This window comes from Chiloscyllium plagiosum, chromosome 19 (assembly GCF_004010195.1).
Source record: "Chiloscyllium plagiosum isolate BGI_BamShark_2017 chromosome 19, ASM401019v2, whole genome shotgun sequence".
NCBI lineage: Eukaryota > Metazoa > Chordata > Chondrichthyes > Orectolobiformes > Hemiscylliidae > Chiloscyllium > Chiloscyllium plagiosum.
The window spans coordinates 45,076,907-45,099,197 of record NC_057728.1 but is presented as its reverse complement, the minus strand read 5'-3'; positions in this window follow the sequence as shown (position 1 = coordinate 45,099,197).

Below are 22,291 nucleotides of genomic sequence, written 5' to 3'. Positions count from 1 at the left end.
TTGAGGCCCTATCTGGGTAATGGACAAAGATCAGGTAATGGAGACTATGCAATTGCAGCTCAGGTAGAAAGCTTCTCAGTGCCACTTTAAACAAATGGAATTTCCTCAAGGGGATTCAAATTGTGGGGTACAGAATGCTAAGGGAAAGGTGGTCAAAATATGTTTGAAGTTAAAAATCACACAACACTAGGTCATAGTCCAACAGGTTTAATTGGAAGCACACTAGCTTTCGGAGCGATGCTCCTTCATCAGGTGATCAGGTGACAATCACCTGATGAAGGAGCATCGCTCCGAAAGCTAGTGTGCTTCCAATTAAACCTGTTGGACTATAACCTGGTGTTGTGTGATTTTTAACTTTGTACACCCCAGTCCAACACCGGCATCTCCGAATCAAAAATATGTTTGATTTGATCCACTTAGTGGTCTGTTAAACCATTAGAGAGTGTAGTTAAAATTCAACCACAATGCTGGATATTCAAAGTCCACCAGACCAGAGATAAAAATGGCAGATTTTCTCCTGTAAAGGACATTAATGAACTGACAATCCCCAATGGTTTAATGACCACTATAAACATTTTATCCTAAAATTATTAATTCAATTTAAATTCACCCAGTTTCTATAGTGGGATTTGAATTCATGCTTTCAGAACATCAGTTCAGCAACGTCAAACCTCTGGCATACTTATCCAGAAACATTATGCTCGTCCCCTAGGAAGCAGCATGATTATCCATTGCATACATGGAAGCTGAAGCAATGATAAAGGCGAACAACAAAGATTCAATTTTTAGTAATGCATGAGCCAAGGTCACAGGAATGTAACAGTTGTGAACTGTCTGTAACCCCATAATTTCTGAAGGAGCTATTGTTACTTTTTTCTTTTCCAGCTTATTCAGAGCTAGTTATAAGAAATAATTATTTCTTTACTCTCAAAAACGTTTTATAATCTAGTGTCAATATTGTGAAAATCCGTAACTGTGTTAATACTGTACAATGGAATTAGAGGAATTTCAACATTATAACTGAGCAGATGAAGGATACATATCAGGTTTCTCTTCGTGTAGCGCTTATCTGACAACTGACAAAGTTGCAAGTGAGTTGTGATGTCTCTGGTGTGTTTTTCTGTTTATAAACAGAAAGAAGTGAAAATGAAGGTTTTACAATGTTACAAATACTCAATATACAATGAATGTCACACATGCTTATTGTGGCTGAAAATGAATGCAGATTTTAAAATGCCATAATACATTGGAGAACATCTTTCTCCAAATAGCTGAGCGTGTTCTAAGCAAGTTACTAATGCATGTGGAACTGGAAACTGCCAAGTTCAGTCATTTATTTGTACTGCTCAGGGAATCATATTTTCCTTCAAGAATTCTTACAGAGAAAACCATCTTAGACTCTTTCTATTGGGATTGTTAATCATTATTGAAGGCGGTTTCTGTGGAAATTAGTTTGAGAATAGTTGCTGTACTGATGAACCAAGACTCCATCATCAATCACCATTCAGATCCACATGTGAATAATGAAGATTTGAAGATGATCAGTCCAGGCAAAAACATTTTGTAGCAAGGAGTCACCATCTATATATAAAAAAACTATAGTAAGGGGTGAAAATTTAAATGGCGTATAAAATTCAAAGACCAGCATCACGACAGTGCAAAGACAAGTTCAAATATAGTTAACTGGCTTCATAGAAGAGAAAATGAGGTCTGCAGATGCTGGAGATCAGAGATGGAAATGTGTTGCTGGAGAAGCGCAGCAGGTCAGGCAGCATCTAGGGAACAGGAGAATCGACGTTTCGGGCATTAGCCCTTCTTCAGGAATGTGTGGAGTTTGGACATTCTCCCAATGTCTACATAGGTTTCCTTCAACTGGCTTCATAGTCATGCTGCGTTTGATGGTTCTGTATGAATTCTCCTATGGTTACCATTGTAGCAATGTTGTGCTAGTAGTCTAGTTTATGTTCTATTCAAGTCCTATAGTTGTAGATGCATTCATGGCATGTGAGGGTCACTGAATAGTCTAACATTATTGTCCAAATCCAAGGTGGCAGTGAGCTACCTTCTTGGTCTACTGCACTTGAACCACTATAGCCACAGTACTTAATGGCTCATCTAGTTCAGTTTCTGGTCAATGGTAGTCACAGGATGTTGATAATGGGGGATTTGGTGATGGTAGTGCCATTAAATAGCAAGGGGAGATACTTAAATTATTTCTTGTTGGAGATGGTCACTGTCTCGCACTTGTGTGGCACAAATGTTACTTGCCACTGTTTAGCCCACAGCTGAATATTGTACAGCTTCTTGCTGCAGTATCTGAGGGGTGATGAATGAGGCTGGACATTGTACAATCATCAGCAAATATCCCCACTTCTGACTTCCCAGAGCATCAAAGAGCAGGCAATTGTTAAACGAGTGCTGCTTGATAGCATTGTTAGTGATACCTTTCATCACTTTACTGACTGCTTATCATCTGTACACTAAGTAACAGTGATGAGCAATTTTGTCATAAGTGGCTTTAAAAGCATTTAGTTTGTAAAGGACAAGTTTTCTCCATTACTGGGATGACAGTCTGCTAATATGAGTAGGGCGGAGCAGAATCCTCATCCTTGGATGAACTTGTTCAATGGTCAGGAAGGATACCTTGTACCTGCCAGTCAGAGTATTAAAGTGATATCTCAACTTGCTGATGGCAGAGCAGAGATCAGATGAGGTCTAAAATGAATTTCTCTCTTCCCATCTTTTGCTCCCAGTGTAGTAAGTGGGACTCAAGTCTGATGCTCTGACAAAAGTTAATGCCTTCGAAAGATTTTGCTGCAGAAATTTTGTGGTGGGGAGGTGGGGCGGGGGGGGGGGGGGGGGGGTGGAAATTTTTTCAAATAACTTTTAAACATTTTATTTGGAAAGGTACTTGAAGAAAGGATAGCTGCTATTTTGCAAAGGAACATAATGCAGAGCAGTGGATCGTGTCCCTCCTTTTGAACCAGAGGTTATGCATTCTTTTTCCAAATCCAGGACTTGATAGCCGTGGAATGTACAATCATAATAAAACAAAAACAGTGAGCAGCAATCTGTCAATCTTTCTTTCAAACAGCAATAGCAGATGGTAAGAATGGAAGACATTTGTTATAATCTATGAAATGGAGAAAAATAATACTGGTCCCTCTATCATCACTATGTTCAAAAGTACAACATGCAAGTAAAAGTGGATGTTTTCAAAGTGAATGAGGCTTCTTAAAGAGGGGCTAGTTGGCTGGATAGCATGGTTTAAGGATCTTTCTCCATGCTTTTTTTTGACTTATTATTGTCACATGTACCAGATTGCAGTGAAAAGTTTTGGTTTTGTGTACAGTATAGGCAGGTCATACCATACAAATGAATTAAGGTAATAGAACAGCGAGGAATACAACGCAGGGAATACAATGTTATGGTTGCAGACAAGGTGCTCGGAGAATGAGATCAACGTTAAATTTAAAATTTGAGAAGTCCATTCAGAAGTCTAATAACAGTGGGGAAGAAGCTGTTCTTGAATCTTTTGGTACATGTGTTTAAGCTTTTGTATCTTCAGCCCGATGGAAGAAGTTGGAAGAGATTATAACGAGAGTGGGAGGGATCTTTGATGATGTAGGCTGCCTTCCTGATGCAGCGAAAAGGGTACATCGAGTCAATGGATGGAAGGTTGGCTTGCGTGATGGACTGGGCTCTGTTGACAACTCTCTGTGGGTTTTTATGGTTCTGGGCTGAGCAGTTGCCAGACCAGGTCATGATGCATCCAGATAGGATGCTTTCTATGATGCATCTATAAAAATTGGCAAGAGCCTTTATAGACATGGCAATTTTTCTCAATGTCCTGAGGAAACAAAGGCATTGTTGTACTTTCATACCTTCGTCCTGATGGTTCTGTGGTTTTGATTTGCCTTCAGGCAGAGAACTGAGAAGGTAGTTTTGGGGGTTTGGAGCATAGTCATTATCTCCATATAGAATCATAGAATCATAGAGATGTACAGCATGGAAACAGACCCTTCGGTCCAACCCGTCCATGCCGACCAGATATCCCAACCCAATCTAGTCCTACCTGCCAGCACCTGGCCCATATCCCTCCAAACCCTTCCTATTCATATATCCATCCAAATGCCTCTTAAATGTTGCAATTGTACCAGCCTATGATGAAGAGTAAACATTTCTGTAAAGTACTTGGCACATTCCAGGCATTGTGCCATTCCTGAATTAATTGACAGTGTGGTGGGATAATAATTCTATGGTGCTTTCTCCATGGCAACTCTTCAACCAATCAGAGTCAACTTGCCATTAATCAGCAGCTTTTTCTCTTGGAGTATAGATCTTTATAACAATATAAATAGCTGCTCCCTTTGAAAGTTGGCATTCTTGCAACTGCTCTGATGGGTGTGAATTAAGACTGTTCGACTGCTGTCTCTTATATAAAAAAAGGCCTCAAGTTATCCATAACCCTGGTTATTCATTTTTTTGTGCCCCTCCTGACCATTGTTAAACAAATCAGGGTTTTGCTGGCACGGCACACATTCATTGCTCATCCCTAAATGCCCAAAGGGCAGTTTGGAGCCAATCACATTCCTGTGGGTCTGGAGTCACATTGAGGCCAGTCATGGTAAGGATGGTAGCTGTCCTTCACTAATGGATGTTAATGAAGCCGATGGGTGTTTACAACTATTGACAGGTGTTACGTTGTTGCCATTAACCTAGTTACTTATTCCAGCTTTTTTTTATTATTAAAATTCAAATTTCATCATTTGCCATGGTGGGATTTAAATCCATTTCCTCAGAACATTAGCTTGGGGTTCAGAATTTCTAGCCCAATGACATTACCACTGAACCACTACCTCTCCCTGTTTTTGTATCGTATATTGATGTAACATTAGGGGCAACAGTTATTGACGCTTTGTTTTCTCTATTGTACTGAATCAGTCAACACTTTGAGAATATTTATTTGCAGCTTTCCAAGCGATTTCACTTGAAGATACACATTTGATTTCTGCATCACTGTGTTGGCAATTTTTCAAATGTTGTTGATTCCCTTGGCTTGCGCTTAGTCTAAATTAATATTCCAATGTCCTGGTGTTGTGAGCTTCCAATCCCTTTGAGTCATATTTTGCGTAAGGCACTGAATGAGTACATTTCGAACTTTATCATTGACTAACAAGTGCAACCGGACAAACAAAAGTAGCACATTTTTTATTTGTCCTATTTATCAAATTTCTGATCTCCACTCTGTACTGAGCAACTAGCACAACTGATCAGAAAATGTGTGGTATTCAGTGTTTAATGTTTCACAGTGTATTGTTTACTTATCCACTTGTAAAAATGAATCATTGAGATAAGCGATACTCAACTGATTATGGACTGAAGAGAGAGTGATTATTGTTTGTTATATTTCATGGAGCGTCTCTCTCATTGTTCATTTGTATCTCATCACTTTATCTTCTCGGGTTCTTCTGCTTAATTTTGTCTTATTCCTTAGCATTTAACAATGCATCCTTACATGTATTGGGGTATCCTTTTAAATGCTGACTAAATCCACTTAATGTTTTAGCTTATATTCAGAAATTTCTTTAATTGTTAATGTGCTGCAGTAGTAAAGATGCAACTCTTGGATCAACAGTATACATCACAATTTGTCATTCTATACAGTATCCTAGGTAGATGTGAAGTGCTAATCCAAAGTCCATTGATAGTTATTACTGTCAATAGTTTGAACAGAGACCTTACTTCCATTTATTCAAAGCTCTCACCTTCCCTCTCATGGCACATGGACATGTCACTGCTATCTAGGAAGGAGAGAACACTTTGCTGCATTGCTATGAGTCACTGAATGGCCAAGTTAAGGTTTTCCTTAATCTTTACTACGATGATGTATGAATGAATGTGCAAGTGAGGGCCAGCATGCACTCGCTAGACTGATGCATTGCAGGTGATCACTCTTTTTTGTTCAAATAGGCATTAGTGCAAAGGTTTGCAACAGTATAGTATGTTTGAGAAGGATTCCTTCAATCTCTCTATAGTTATACATTGTGTGACTGGAAACGCTGACGAAACTTTACTAACTTCCTGCTGCTGCTCCAGCCTATCCCTTTTGAATGATTACCCAAGAGATTAGGCATCTGTGTCCATTTAAGTAGAGCTTGGAAGATGCTACACTCTCTGACACAGGTTGCTGTCCCTGTGTCCATCACTTATGAATTCTTTTTATACTGTCTGTCATCGTAACTACCTACCTTGGAGGCTCTGCTGAGGTTTGCAAGTGAGCTGCTAGAAAATTTATATGGGTCCTCACATTCTCAGTGTGGATGACTTCCTTTGGGAAGTTTTTTCCCTTCTCTGGCACCACCACCAAGGGGACAATTTCACTTTCCGGAAAGTGAAAGAGATCAATCCAAACTGACAAGGTTAAATGACTCAATGTCATTATTGTACAGAGCATCACATTTCAGTAGCTGTGGACATCAAGTTAGTGGAAATGACTGTTGTATGTTATATGGCTCCATCATAATTACTTCTCTCACTGTGTAGCTGCAAATCTTCCTGTTACCAATGTTAGCAATGTGGAAATCTGGCTTACCTCTTCTCTGGAAAATTAATAATGAAACCTCTGGTGCTCCAGTATCTTCCCACGGTCCAAAGATGTGAAAGGCATGTGGATTGGCCATGCTAAATTGCCCATTGTGTCCAGCCATGCTAAATTACCCATTGTGTCCAGGGATATGTAGGTTGGGTGAATTAGGCATGGGGAGAAAGTGAGGACTGCAGATGCTGGAGATCAGAGCTGAAAATGTGTTGCTGGAAAAGCGAAGCAGGTCATGCAGCATCCAAGGAACAGGAGAATCGACGTTTCGGGCATAAGCCCTTCTTCAGGCCCTTCTTCCTGAAGAAGGGCTTATGCCAGAAACGTCGATTCTCCTGTTCCTTGGATGCTGCCTGACCTGCTGCGCTTTTCCAGCAACACATTTTCAGCTCTGAATTAGCCATGGGAAATGTTGGGTTACAGGGATGGGCTGGGTCTGGGTGAGCTGCTCCTCGGAGGGTGGGTATGGACTCGATGGACCAAATAACCCATCAGGATTCTGTGAAACATTAATTAAACTGAATACTGAAACATTAAGAATAAGTCTTCCCACACAGTGTCTGAGATGAAAATGCCTGAAAGGCCAACTTTGCCTCTGGTTCTTTGCCTTTGAAAGAGATTTGTGACTGAGAGAATTAAAATGCTTTGAGAGAACCCAAGCTCAACATGTGTGGAGAGTCATTGTGTTGGACAGCTGTGAGATTGCCATAAAATGAGAGTAAATGTCAATAGTGCCCACAGATATGAATGTGAGGAGTCACTCAGACAGTGAAGGATGAGTGTGCTTATAGGTTGCGCTGGTATCACAATGATTGTACCATAGAAGCAGAGTTATGTGATTTTTTTACTTGAATATGCCTTAAACTCACCTTTCCTGCCCTGATCACGTCATTGAAGGTTTTATAGCATTACCTTCAGGAGTGAGGCATTTCTTATTGCTGCTCAACTCGTTGGCTACTTTCAACTGTGCAATATTCATACTTGAAGATTCCTTCTTTCTTCCGTTTCCAGGGAGCAGAATCTCCCTGGTGGCCCTCACTGCTCACAGCATAATGTTCAGGGAAAGTGGAGTCAATGGGAATTGGGGAAAAATTCTTCACTGATTGGAATCAGACCTCACAAAAAGAAGATGGCTGTGGTTGCTGAAGATCAATAATCTCAGTCGCAGGACAATCTGAGTTAGCAGGTTTTTCTCAGGATACTGTTCCAGGCCCAATCACCTTCAGCTGCTTTATTGATAACCTATTCCCCATCACTAGGCGAGACTGAAGAATTTTTTTTTGTGAAGGTTGCACAACATCCAACACTATTTGAGAGTCCTCAGATATGGAAGCGGTCCATGTCGACATGCAGCGAAACCTTCGTAATATCCTGACTTTGGCTGTTAATTCACAAAAAGACTGCAGATGCTGGAATCCAAAGTAGACAGGCAGGAGGCTGGAAGAACGCAGCAAGCCAGGCAGCATCAGGAGATGGAGCAGTCAACGTGAAGGAGGGTTACACCTAAAATGTTGACTTTTCCACCTCCTGATGCTGCTTGGCTTGCTGTGTTCTTCCAGCCTCCTGCCTGTCTACCTTGACTGATAAGTAGCAAGTAACAATTACACAACACAAGTGTCAGGCAATGACAATTCCAACAAAAGGGAATCTAACCATTTCCCTTAATGTTTAATGGCTTCCATTATCAAGATTATGGTGGTGGCGGTGGGGGTGTGTGGCAGTGGAGAATTGGTTTACCGTGTTATCGTTTACCAGAAACTGAACTGGACTGCCCACATGAATACAAGTTACAGTAGCAGGTCAGAGGCTGGAATTTCTGTGGTGAGCAAGTCTACCTCTTCTCTTCCCAAAGCCGATCCACTACCTACAAAGTATAAGTCAGGAGTTTGATGGAACATTCCCCACCTGCCTGGATGGGTGCAATTCTAAGAACACTCACCATCAGCATCCACTCCAGTTTACACAAAATCCTGACCTGGGACTACTGCTGGAACAAGATCCTGGAACAATCTTCCTAATGGCACTATTGGTGTACTTAACCCCTAAGGAGAAAGTGAGGACCGCAGATGTTGCAAAGTACAGTGCTCTAAAAGCATGGTAGGTCAGGCAGCATCCGAGAAGCAGAATTGATGAAGGGCTTATGCCTGAAATGTTGATTCTCCTTCTCCTCTGATGCTTCCTGTCCTACTGTGCTTTTCCTGTGCCACTAAGTATTGCAGAAACTTAGCGAGGCATCTCAGCAACACCTTATTCAGGAAAATTAGGGATGGGTGTGCCTCCATATATGCGTGACATTCACATCACAGGAAGGAATAATGTGAAAATAAACATTGTGTGTCAGCTTGAGCCACCACTTGTGTAGTTCTTGGCTTTATTGCAATGGATTTGTAAATTTTCAATTTTGGCCTTTGCAGGATCGTTTTCAATATTGGAGCTGAAACAACCTGTTAAATGAATATTGGAGCTGAAACAACCTGTCAAATGAAAACAAAATATTATGGATGCTAAAAATCTAAAATAAGAAAAATGCAAGTTGGAAATATGCAGCAGGTCAGGCAACAGCTATGAAATAAAACTGAGTCTACATTTCACCAAAATGACAATTGATCTTGATCTGAAATGTTACTGTTTCTCTCCACAGATGCTGCCTGACCTGTTGAGTCTTTCCAGCCTTACTTGTTCTTCTTATTATTGATGAAGACTATCATAATGCCTGAAGTCTCTGCTTGGGAAACCTAGAAATCAGATGCAAACACAGTGAAAATTCACTGGCAAATGCACTGGGGAACATTTTGGATTCCTGACACTGCCAGACATTCCTTTGGCAGGTTTGCTTGAGGCACACTGCAGTGATCTTATTCCTCTTTCCTTCCCCAAACGTATCCTCTCCAATCCTTGTTGGCTGAATTCCCATTGTGCATTTGATCAAATAGTAGTAATCACTCTGGCCCCAGAAAAAAAAAGTTGGGATAGCTTTTAGGTATTGGAGCAAAATGAGGTTCCTCTCCACACCAGTGCTGGTGGGATCTTTCAGATCATAAAGTGTCATACCAGATATTATGATAGCATTAAATGAACTACTCTAGGGCCAAGAATAGACAGATCATATATTTTTGTCACACAGCTATAAGTTATGTTCTCGTGCAATATTTAAAATGCCATGAAATTTTATTATTCAGTCTCCTGCCACTACAAACAGTTTTCTCTACTTGAACATGTCAGAACTGGAATCCGAGTTAATTGCTGGCATATATATAGGTATTGTTATGATAGTGGTAAAATATGGACAATCAATTTTCAACCTCCATAATTTGATTTTAACACCTGGGACTTTCATGAACTGAAATTATTTCAAAAATGGAAAAAATCATTGACTTAAAAAAGGTCATAGTAATTGCCTGAACACAGGCTTGAGGTAAGCATTATGAAACCATCAATAAATGAGCAGTCTGAATGGAAATTAACATTTGATTTTATTAAACAAGTGATTCAGTGAACCAGACCTGTATTTCATTTATAATTTAAATCTTTATGTTCATGTTTGAGATTTAGAAGAAGTCACCTGCAATTATTGCGCTAGAAAACAAACAAAAGTTCAGACATTTGAATAGGTAAACTGAAGATTTCAGACAGCTGCTTTTGATCGAAGTCAAGAAGATGAACTTGTGACTGGAAAAATTTCTTGCAGCCTCTTGAAGGACAAAACTGCCAGTAATAATAATGCAAACTGGAGACAAACATCTGAACACTGAACTCAAAGATGCCTGTAATATTCAGACTGCAATTAATCCATGACAACCCAACCAACCATGGTCTCAGATTATTTTTATCTTCCTTTTGATCCTGGGTACTATTCCTTTTTTAACTTGCCATCCATGTCTATGGATGACATTTGAATCTTTATTGTTTTCCTTGGAGTTAGCAAATAATAAAATTGACCTTTTTTCACTCAAGAAAACCTCAAAATTAGCTCCTTATTTATTTCTGGTGAACAATGTTGCAGCCAACCAAAGTGATTGTCACAGTTGCTATGTTGAATGCTAATAAATAGTTAAATATAATTATTCATTCAGCAATAAACAATCTTAACATCATTGCATGTATTTCATTTAAGATAATGTGCCTGATTTGAAACTGCATTAAAGTAACTCTACTATGTTCCTTTGTGATGTGTTGTGATTCATCTTTAAAAATAGTTAAATGCAATTCCAATTTGATTCTACACTGTATATATTTTCGACAAGTGAATGAAGTGACTTGTGAAAGAAAAGTATTTTACATGCTTTAATTAGGTATATACTATGCTAGTGTCTCTTAATATGCCAAGAATAATAATAAGAAACATCAGCATTGAATGTGGAGGAGCTGGATGACAGCGATAACACAGTTATTAGCTTTCCAATGAGAGTTGGGTTGTAAACAACAAAAGAACAATAGTGTTTTTCATTATTTCAACACAAACTATTTTGCTTTGTAGCTAATATTCATGAAGAGTGAAAGATTTGTTTTGAACACCAGCATACTAGATCATTGCAATACGTGTCCTTACAAAAAAATGCAAGTAACATTCTGCATTTTAGGATGAAGCAAGCATGAAGAATGGGGCAGAAATCTTTCAGTCCCACTTGGCTATCACAAGTTCATTGAGTTGATATCTTTGACATTTGTTCTTCATCTTTGCCTAATCTGGAATGAGGAGAGATCACCTCATTAACACAGCATTGCAGAATCTCAGAATTGTTAAAATGGAGGAGACTGTTCAGCCCACTGTGTCTGTGCTGATTCTCTGAGTATTTTAACTGAGGGCAAAACTTCAACCTTTTCCTAATAACCTTGCACATTATTTCATTTTTAACAATTATCTAATGCCTTTTTGAATGCCTCTACTGAACCTCCTTCTACCAAATGTCCGGGCAGAGCATTTCATACCCTAATTACTCGCTCATTTCTCTGTTTACCTTAACTTCTTTTGCAGAACACACTAAAACTGTGCCTCAGGTTCTCAACTCTTCTACAAATGGGAACAGATTTTTTTCCCATCCGCTCTTTGCTGGCCTGTCAAGATTTTGAAAGCCTTCATAAAATCTCCTTTTAGCCTTCTCCTCTCCAATAGAACAGTCCCAACTTCTCGAATCTATCATCATGATTGAAATTTCTCACCCATGGAACCATTCCAGAGTACCTGCTGAGACATGCATTGATCAAATTAGACTCAATTTATTTTCCAAGAGAGATCAGTAAATTGATTAAGGAGCTAAGCCTTGTAACCAAGTTTGGTCTCACTGTCCCCTATCCATGGGAAGAAAAGGAAAGTCGACAAAAATATAATTCTTCAGTCATTACGACAAAGCATCCTGTAGTGATTGTAAACCAGTGATCCACCAGGTGGACCTCATAGGCTATGAGTTCCCCAATTGTTAATTTGTTCCATCAGGGAGCCCTGGCTGACAGGTACAAACAGGAGTGTCAGAGGTTCTGTTCACTCTGAGAGCTGGTTCTGAGGGAACTGGATCAGTGTCAAGGACTCTCCATGTGTAAATAAAGGGTGACTTGGTGGTAGGATACCACCTCTGTGGAGTAATGTTGCACCCTATAATGTTGAGTGCTATAATATTGATTTATAGAAGATATTGCTTCTATAATCCAGTCAGCACCATATTTCACAATTTGGTTAATTGAAACACTATACGTTGTTTTATTTGCCCTTTTTAATAAACATAATTGTCAGCAATATCACTGACTATATTGAAATAAGGTTATACAGCACCTATGATATTGGAAGGAATAGTCCCTTCGAAATTATCATCACTGACTTCATTGGATCTTAAAAATTGCACATTAAAGTGAGACCAACGGGTCAAAATCTTCAAATGGGCTATCGACTCTAATCTAGTTTCCTTTCTCTTTTCTATGTATTTTTACATGAGATGGATAATTGAGGACCCCTCTTCCCTCTCAGATGGATGGGAAAAATCCCATGGCACAATTCAAAGAACAGCAGGGCAGTTATCCCTGGTGTCCTTGTCAATAAATTAACACCACAGAAAGTAGTCATTGCCACATTGTTATTTGTGGGAGCTTGTGGTGTGGAAATTGGCTGTTTTTGTACAAGGTAATGGCTCTGAAAGTTTAATCATCGAGACTGCAATAAATGTTTGTGCAAACTTGTGGTGCAGTAGTGGTGCCCCTATCGCTGGAAGGGAGGCTGGTGTTCCACTCGCCCCAGAGCTGTGCACTAACATCTCTGAACAGGCTGACTAGAAAACATACATACATAAAAATAGGCAAATTCCACCAATCTGATTATTTCACAAAGGCTTATGTGCGACAGGCAGAGCATTTTAGGATTTTGAACAGAATAGATCCATTATCCTCAGCCTTCTCATAGTCTTTGAGACAATGCCTCAATTAATAATATCACTTGTGTGTGATTGCTAGCATCTAATAAACTACATCTTGTTTAAAACTCATGAAAATTGAGTAATTTAAATTGAGGTTGTAGCATTGTAACATACCAAGGTTAGACCCCAGTCAACAAGAGGGAAATTAAAAAGCCTAAATACTCATTATCTCACGGAAGAAGACAGGAGACACCAATGGAGGCTGTGATAAGTGCAGGAGATTCATAATTTAAACTGTGGTTCGGGGGAAGAACTTATTGAGGTTGAAGACAAAAGGCTTAGTTGGAAAAAATCATGGGAAAAGATAGACATTGTTTATTCTGCTCAGAAAGGAAAGAAAGACGTCATCCATTTTACCCATGAAGATCTGGGAAATTTCTATTTGGCAACAGAAGACAATAATCTTCCATTTTAACTGCAAAACATGGGTCTACTCCAGCAAGGAGGGCAGAGATACAGGATATCTCTACTCGAGTTTAAAAATCTTTAAGGTAAGAAGATAAAACAATGTTGTTACCTTCAAGAAATAAGAATCTACTTGGAAACAAAAATAAAGCAGCTTTCAGCAACGATATCAAAAAACATGTATCTGTGGTGCATCAAAACCCTTAAATATTATCAATGTTTTCAGCCCTTGATTCCAAAATATATCTTTAGAAGAGAACTGCAAAACAGACCAAAAAATTTGTAAATTCAATGACTGGCTGGCTGGCAAAAAAAAACCTTCTGTATGGGATCAATAGAATGTAAACGCAAAAGGTGTCTCAAAGAAGCTTCCAAAAGATAGAAAGAAACTTAAAATAATGAGGGGACTGACGATTGTCCCTTCCCTGTCTCGCAGAAGTCAACACTGACATTCACTTTGTGCTTTTCCCCTTCCAGATATAGAAGAAATGGATTTAAAAGACAGCTTCAATCCTGGTCTGTGTTATTATTAGATTGATGTGGACTCGAGTGTATCCTGTGTGCTATGAAAGTCACAGTTTGAGAACAGCAAGGAGAATCCCTGCCCTACAGCTAAAAAAAGCATGATTGCCTCTTATTTCATACACTATCAACCAGTCAAAATCAGCCAAAGGGACATCAATCAACTTTTAAAACCAAGAAACTCGAAAACTGGCTGTTCAGCTGCCAATGATACAACCAGTAATGGCTGTCCCTTTGTCTATCTGATTTTCAGGAACAACCCAGATTCTGATCATTTCATTTTACTTTGCTTTTATCCTTTGAACTCACCTCTTTTCTTTGATCAGTGTGTAAGTGTATTGCATAGGTATTTCTTCTTGTTCATTCAAGAACGCCTGACTAAATCAAGTCCTTTTTAAAATATATGTTTGAAAGGCTTTTTAAATTTGCTCTGTTGTCATCCACAGAGGCAGTGAGTGAATAAAGAAGGGAAGCTAGTTCATTCCTCTTGTTCTAAGAACTTAACAGTCTGGGATATTCTAATTGTAATCATAATGAATTGGAGAACTTGTCCTGTGGCTGGTTGTAGCAAGTGTAAGAGGGAAAATAACTGCACTGGGAAGAAGTGGCAAGAAAAATAATGCTTCCCAATAGATTAATTTCAGAGACGGGCCAAATAAATCACAGGATGTCATGGTGAAAATAGTTAAGATATTGAAATGTTTTCAAATCAAACATTAAATCACATGTTTAACAAATAAATACAAAATAGGATCTGCAACTGATGATGTTATTGTGCATTAAGGTATAAAGGAAGGTATTCATGCATATTTTGAAATTTTACAAGCTTTTGACAATTATTTTAATCTGAGAACAGTACAATTCTTCAAAGGGCTTAATTTAACAGAAGAGTTCAGCATCCATTGGTAAGGTCATTCTTGATATGTGGAAAACTATGATTACAGAGCTTTGAAGTCAGAATTCCAAAGGTTATTCTCACAATTACTGATGAATCTTTGGCAAATTTATTCTGGCCCAAAGGAAATTTGACTTTGGAGAAAGCTATTCAGGTTGCAGGGAAGCAGAAAGCATGACGAATCAAAGAGAAACTTTGAGAATAAGTCGGGTAACTCAAGCACAGAAGAGCAACAGAATTCATTCATTTTACAAGTTTGAAAAAACTGAGAAAATGGACAAGTCAAGCCCACACCAAACAATAGGCTGGATAGTAGATTCTAAATGTCACTGTTGGCCCTGTCAACCAAGTAGGTCCCACAGTCCGAACTGTGCCCAGACATTAAAGAAGAATACTATATTTGTGAAACAGTCAGTCACTTCCACAAGATGTGCAAAAGTAGGACACAGTTACTGTAAGCTTTGCATGATCAGGAAAGAAAGATTATATCTGGAGGAAGGCACAGCATGAGTGTGGCTATATTTCTAGGATTTTGGAGCAGTGTGGGAATTCAGTGCAGAAGTGCTCTTTTCTTGGCTCATAGTTTGCAAGGTCTTTTCAGCAGGATAAATTGATGCCCAGGATCAGGGAGCCAGCACATAGCCAAGAGTAATGTCATCGGAAAACTGTAAGTTCATTGGTTGGTAATAGCTGCTAATTTGATAATCTATTAAAAATTGCTTTCAGATCAAAGGTAAACTGGAGAAATATTTTACAGATTAAACTTTAAAGATCCTGAAGGAAATTTCTTTAAATATAAATTAAGAACTAAGAAAGCAAAATGGAGATGCATCTAGAACAAGTATTGGTTGTTTTGAGGAACTCTAATGCAGAGTTGATAAGCTGGAGTCCTATCTTCAAACACTGCAATACATCAGAGAGGCACAGAGTTACCTGAAGGCTGTGTTTCAGGAGGCAGTTACACCCCTTAGATTATCTACCTCAAATTCATTGGAGTCAGAGACAGGAGGCTGTGGCTACAAGCAAGGCAGGTACCGGGATTCAGGAGTTAGTGCTTAAGGAGGTTGTGACTACAAACAAGGCAGGTAACGGGATTCAGGAAGTAGTGGTAAAGGAGCCTCAGGCCTTGAGGTTTTTCAACAGGTTTGACATTCATGCTCCCTGTGTGGATGAGAGCAGACGCTGCAGGGAGGATGAACAAACTGACCATAGCACCGGGGTAGAGGGGGAATTCAAGAGTGGGGAGTAAAAAGAAAATATTGTTGCAATTGTGAATAGTATTGTCAGATGAATAGACATTGATCTCTGCAGTCAGGATCAAGAGCCCCAAAGGCTGTGTTCTGCCTGGTGCTCAGCTTCAGGATATCTCATCTGGGCTGCAGATGAACTTGAAGTGGAAGGGAAAAGATTCAGTTGCTGTGGTCCACATAGGTACCAATGATATAGGTAGAATAAGGAAAGAGGTTACACTGAAGAAATATGAGCAACTAAATTGAAAAACAGAACCAAACAGGTAATAATCTCTGTATTAATTCCTGAGTCACAGGCTAATTGACACAGGGTCAATAAGATTAGAGATAAAAGAGTGGTTCAAAGATTGGTGTGGGAGAAACAGGCTCAAATACATGGGAAATTGGCACCAGTATTGAGGAAGTAGGAAGCTGCTCCAATGGGTTGTGCGTCATCTGAATCATGCTGGATCAGCATCATGGCAAATCATAACTAGGGCTGTAGTTAGGACAGTAAACTAAATAGTGGTGTAAAATTATAAAATTAGGTAAAGGAGAAATTGGGATTTTGGTTAATGATGGGGTTGACTACTGCCAGAAAATAAAAGTATGGGAGAGAAATTATATCACCACAGGAAATGACATCACCAACTCAAGGAAGCCCAAACACATAATACAAAGTGGTCTACACCACCAGTGCTTTATCCAGAGGCTCAGTGAAGATGTTACATAGTATGATGATGAAACGTCTGAAAATGAACCTTTCAGCTCAGCGAGCAAACCTACATCTAATAATAAGAGCCTGTAAAAAGAATAGAGCAACAATTATATGTGAATGTGATCTTCTTATTAATTGGGTTAATAAAATTGTAAAGGTTAGCTATGACAATGAAGTCATAGAGGTGTTCGAACTTACATACAAGTTGAAGTAAAGAGTTAATATATTTTTAATACAGACTTATCACAGATTGAGAATAATGATGTTCTTACACAGATGGAAAATGGGCTGCATACGACTCCATGACAACCAGCACTGAAGTGTTACCAATGATTCTCTGCACATTCAGGCCACAGTCAAGAAGAAATTGTCTTGTGCAGAAATCTCGGAGACTAAAAAATAAAATGCTTGCTTCAACAGCGAAGCCATTTTTTGTGAAGAAATTGTATGAAACTAAGGGTCAGTTGGATGCTTTTTTTGGGCAGAGTTTTGCTGCAAAAGAAATTCAATAGATTAATGATCCTCCAGATAAGGCAATTGACTAACCGCCTGATTTAGTTCAAACCAAGGTCCCACCGAATGACAACTCAAAGATAAAAAGTCCTCCATATGTAGAGACTTTGCAGACTGTGCATGGTTAAATAGCCAGGTCAACAATCCTCAAGCTAAATACATATCAATCTTCCAGAATACATATTCGAAGCATCCATATTCCCCAAGTTTCTAAAGTCAGTAACTTGGGGGGAGAGAGAGAGAGAGAGAGACATGTGATAAATATAATTACATACATGAATATATCAATGTTAACCATGGGAAAACAACTGTTGGAGGGCGGGATTGTGATGTATAAGATAACGGTTCTGAAAGACTGCATGAAGCTCCACCCAATCTAATGGTGTCATCGGGGTTTGGGTGGGAAAAGGCAGAACATCTTATGATATTGAAGAGGACAGACCAATTATTCTAAGTCTCCTCAGAGTCTTGTGGTTGACTCTTAACTCGGAATAGGCAATAAATGCAGGACAAGCATGTGATGCTCACAACCCATGAATTAATAATAACAAACTTACTCTTCTAACTTGAATCTGATTTTTATCATGCAATAAACAACAACTCATTTCAGACAAGCGCTTCTTCGAATTCAGTATTACTTCCCTGTAATGGTAAATAGTCAAGGAAAAATGTTGGTGATAGCAAACTCACAAGTTGGTGGTGCTTGTTATTGCAACACATACAACAGTTACCTCATGCTCTACATTATAAGAAGCACTACATTTCAAAAGTACTTCATTAGCAGTTAAATACTATGTACCATCCTGTGCTTCTGAATGTTGTTTTATGAATGCAAGATTATCAAACTTGATTTAAATGATGCTATTTTGCAAAGTAATATTCCTGAGGTTGTTCACATATGAAATGACATCCATAATACCCACAATTTTTCATCCTTTTGTTTCATTTAATTAGTTTGTGCTGGTAGCATCCCACTTTCTAATGGCCATATAGAGTCAGAGACGAGAAAGTGGGGACTGCAGATGCTGGAGAATCAGAGGCGAAAACTGTGAAGCTGGAAATAGCACAGCGGGTCAGGCAGCATTCGAGGAGCAGGAGAGTCAACGCTTCAGGTGAATGACCTTCATCAGGAATGGTAGACAGGTCAAAAGGGTTGTTTTGAGGTGGAGGGTTGGATCTGGGATAAGGTGGGGGAGTGGGGTGGTTTGGAAACTGGTGAAGTCAATGTTGATGCCGTGTGATTGTATGGTCCTGAGGCGGAAGATGAGGGGGAGTTGAAGTGGTTGACGACAGGGAATTGGGGTTGTTTGGTGCGTGTGGACCACAGATATTCCCTGAACTGCTCCAAGTTGGCATTCAGTCTTCCTGATGCACAGGAGATCACATCGAGAGCAAAGATTCAGTAAATGAAGGAGTGGATGCGCAAGAAAATCTCTGCTGGATTTGAAATGATCCTTTAGGGTCTTGAACGTAGTTGAGGGGGAACAGACTTTGCACCTTGTGAGGTATCAGGGAATAGTGCCAGGTTTGGAGGATGGATTGGTGGGGACGGTGAACCTAACAAGGGTCATAGAGTCATACAGTATAGAAACACAACCTTCGGCCCAACTCATCCATGTCAACCAGGTTTCCTAACCTGTACTACTCCCATTTGTTGTTCTTGGCCAATATTCCTCTAAACCTTTCCTATCCAAGTACTTGTCCAAATGTCTTTTAAATGTTGTAATAGTACCCGCCTCTACCACTTTCTCGCCTATATACACACCGTCCTCTTTGTGAAAAAATTACCTCTCAGGTCCTTTCTAAATCTTTTCCTTCTTACCTTAAAACTCTGCCCTATAGCTTGGGGGACAAACCTTAGCTATTCACCCTACCCTGGGGGTAAAACCTTGATTATTCACCTTACCTATGCCCCTCGTGATTTTATAAACATCTGTAAGGTTTAAAATAGCTTTGTGTGTGGGAAATCGTGTCTTATAAATTTGATTGAGTTTTTTAAAGAGATGATCAAGAAAATACATGAAGACTGAATGGTAGACATCATTTTACATGGGTTTTAGCAAGACCTTTGACAAGGTTCCATATGATATATATGATGGGACATCTAGCGAATTAGATACAAATTGGCTTTATGGTAGGAGACAGAGTGTAGTGTAACGGGTTGTTGTTCAGAATAGAGGCCCGTGACCAGAGATTGGTGCTACATCCACTGTTGTTTGTTATTTATATAAATTATTTGGATGAAAACATGGAGGCATGGTTAGTAAATTTGCAGATTACACCAAAATATGGTGGTGTAGTGGAAAGTGGAGAAGGTTATCTAAGAGTACAATGGCATCTTGATCAACTGGTCCAATGGTCCGAGGAATGGCAGGTAGAGTTTAATTTAGATAAATGTGAGGTGTTGCATTTTGGTAAGACAAACCAGGCAGGATTTACACAACTGATAGTAGGGTCCTGGGGAGTGTTGTCGAACAAAGTCCTAGAGGGTGCAAGTACATAGTTCCTTGAAAGTGGTATCACAGGTAAACAAGATGGTAAATAAGGTGTTTGGCATGCTTGCCTTCACCGTTCACAGCATCAAGTATGTACAAGACATTGGTAAAGCCACATTTGGAGTACTGCTATAGGAAGGATGTTATTAAAACTGGAAAAGGTGAAAAAGGATTTACAAGGATGTTACTGGGACTGGAGAGTTTGAGTTCTAGGAGAGGCTGAATACGCTGGGACTTTTTGCCCTGCAGCGTAAAAGGCTGAAGGGTATTCTTATAGAGGTTTATGTGATAAGCACAAGCATTATAGCTACATTGTGTAACATTTTAACAAATGATATGTGAGATTATAACTTAAAACATGCTAATTTACTGCTCTCAAATTGAGGAGTTTAATATGTTTGAATTGTATTCCCCTTGAAGTTTAATTAATTGCTATGACAACTTTTTCTACTGAGATTTGATGAACTTATCAAATACAAATTATTTATCATATACTGGTAACATGCCGAAACTTGAATTTTACTTTTAATTTATTCTTTGATTTTGTTTTGTGAATAAAACAGGTTATGGCTATTGTGCAAAGGCAGTCACTGCTGTATTAGCTTGATATTCTAGCTAATATTGTGCCATCTAAATGATACTGCTAACGTGCCTACTGATAACTTTGAATTACTAGCCAAAGCTAAATGGCAAGTACAGAACTTGCTCAAAACCAGGCGTGAAGCCTTCAGATCAGGAGACCCACTCAAATATAAGGAATCTAAGTATAACATTCGCAGAGCCATTAAGACAGCCAAGGACCAATACCGATCCAAACAAGAGACCCAGACAGACCCGGCGACTATGGCAAGGACTGAATGACATCACAGGCTCTAAAAAGAGAAGTGCAAGATAGCAGACAGTGAGACATCCCTCCCAGATCGTCTCAACATCTTCTACGCTCGCTTTGAGCAGAACTTTGGTGGAGAGGTAACACCTATTCTGACAAGTCCTAATGAATCTATCCCAACAGTCACTGCATCAGAGGTTAGATCAGTTTTCCTTTGTGTAAATCCAAGGAAAGCGATCAGAGCATGCGCAGATCAACTGGCAGAGGTCTTCTCGGGTATCTTCAATCTCTCCCTGCAGCAGAACATGTCCCTGCCTGCTGCAAGAGGGCCAACAGCATCCCTGTGCCTAAGAAGGGATGTCATGCAGCATGTCTCAATGACTACCGTCCAGTGACCCTAACTTCAGTGGTCATGAAGTTCGTTGAAAGGCTGGTCTTGGCATTAATCAACCCCAGCCTCCCCACTACTCTTGAGCCACTCCAATTTACCTATCGGACCAACAGATCCACGTCAGATGCCATATCACTTGTCCTTCACTCCTCCCTAGAACATTTTGATACCAAGAACAGCTAGTCATTGACTACAGTTCAGCCTTCAACACTATTATTCCCTTGAGACTGTGTCTCGGTACATGTGACAATAAATTCAATTCAATTCAAATCAATTCAATGGAATACAAACTGGGTACTCAGGAGATAATGACTATTTCTCCACCTAAGAGAATGGCATGTCTACCACCAGATCTGGAATTATACAAGAAAAAAATCGGGAATAATTGTCACTTTGTTCAAGGAAGATTTGGGGAGATTATACATCTGCTACTTTATATTGTCAATGTCAACTTAACATTTCTGTTAATTGTATATTTGTATTTTCCAATTAAAATTAACTTTGCCTGCGATCTAAGAATACTGCATTCAAATAAAAAAAATATTATATAAAGTACCTCCCATAAAAAAGATAATCATTCTTCTTGACCCAGAAAAGTTCTGTACCTGAGAATCCCCACAAATAACTAAATTTGAGAGTGCAGAGCTCATTTAAAAATAGATTAAAAATAGGTTAGAAATGGCAGATACACAAGTTTTGCCTGAGGATATTGAATTTTGTTCTTACTTTTTTGGTGAGGATAGGTGAATACATGATTCATGACTTTGCTAATACTGGTGATTTGCTAATTTGCTATATTTAACATACACATAATAAGAAACTTGCCAATGCTGCCATTTGCTGTATTGTTTTAACAGTGCAGTTGAAATAACAAATTGCTCATCTCAATCTACATGTTAACTACAGAGTTTTGAAACATGTACATTAAATAAATATTATAGCTATATGTTACATATTTTATAGACAGGTAATTAAAGAATCAGTTTGGGGGGAGCATTACCAGTGTGTAATAATTTATACTGGTAATACTCTGGGCAATCTAGTTTGTTCAGTAAAGTAATTGGTTGTCTGTGAGTTTAGAAATGTTTTGGTATGTATGTAAAACATCTACATTGCAACTTACTACACTGATCACAACACTAATGCATCAGTTGACTTCTGATACTGTTGATTTAACTAAAATTACACAGGTATTTTTGTCACTAGTCAAGCACTTATTTGTAGTTCAATACCACATTTGAAATTTCCTGATTTCATTCATCACACAGTTTCTTACTAATTATCCATGATATCCT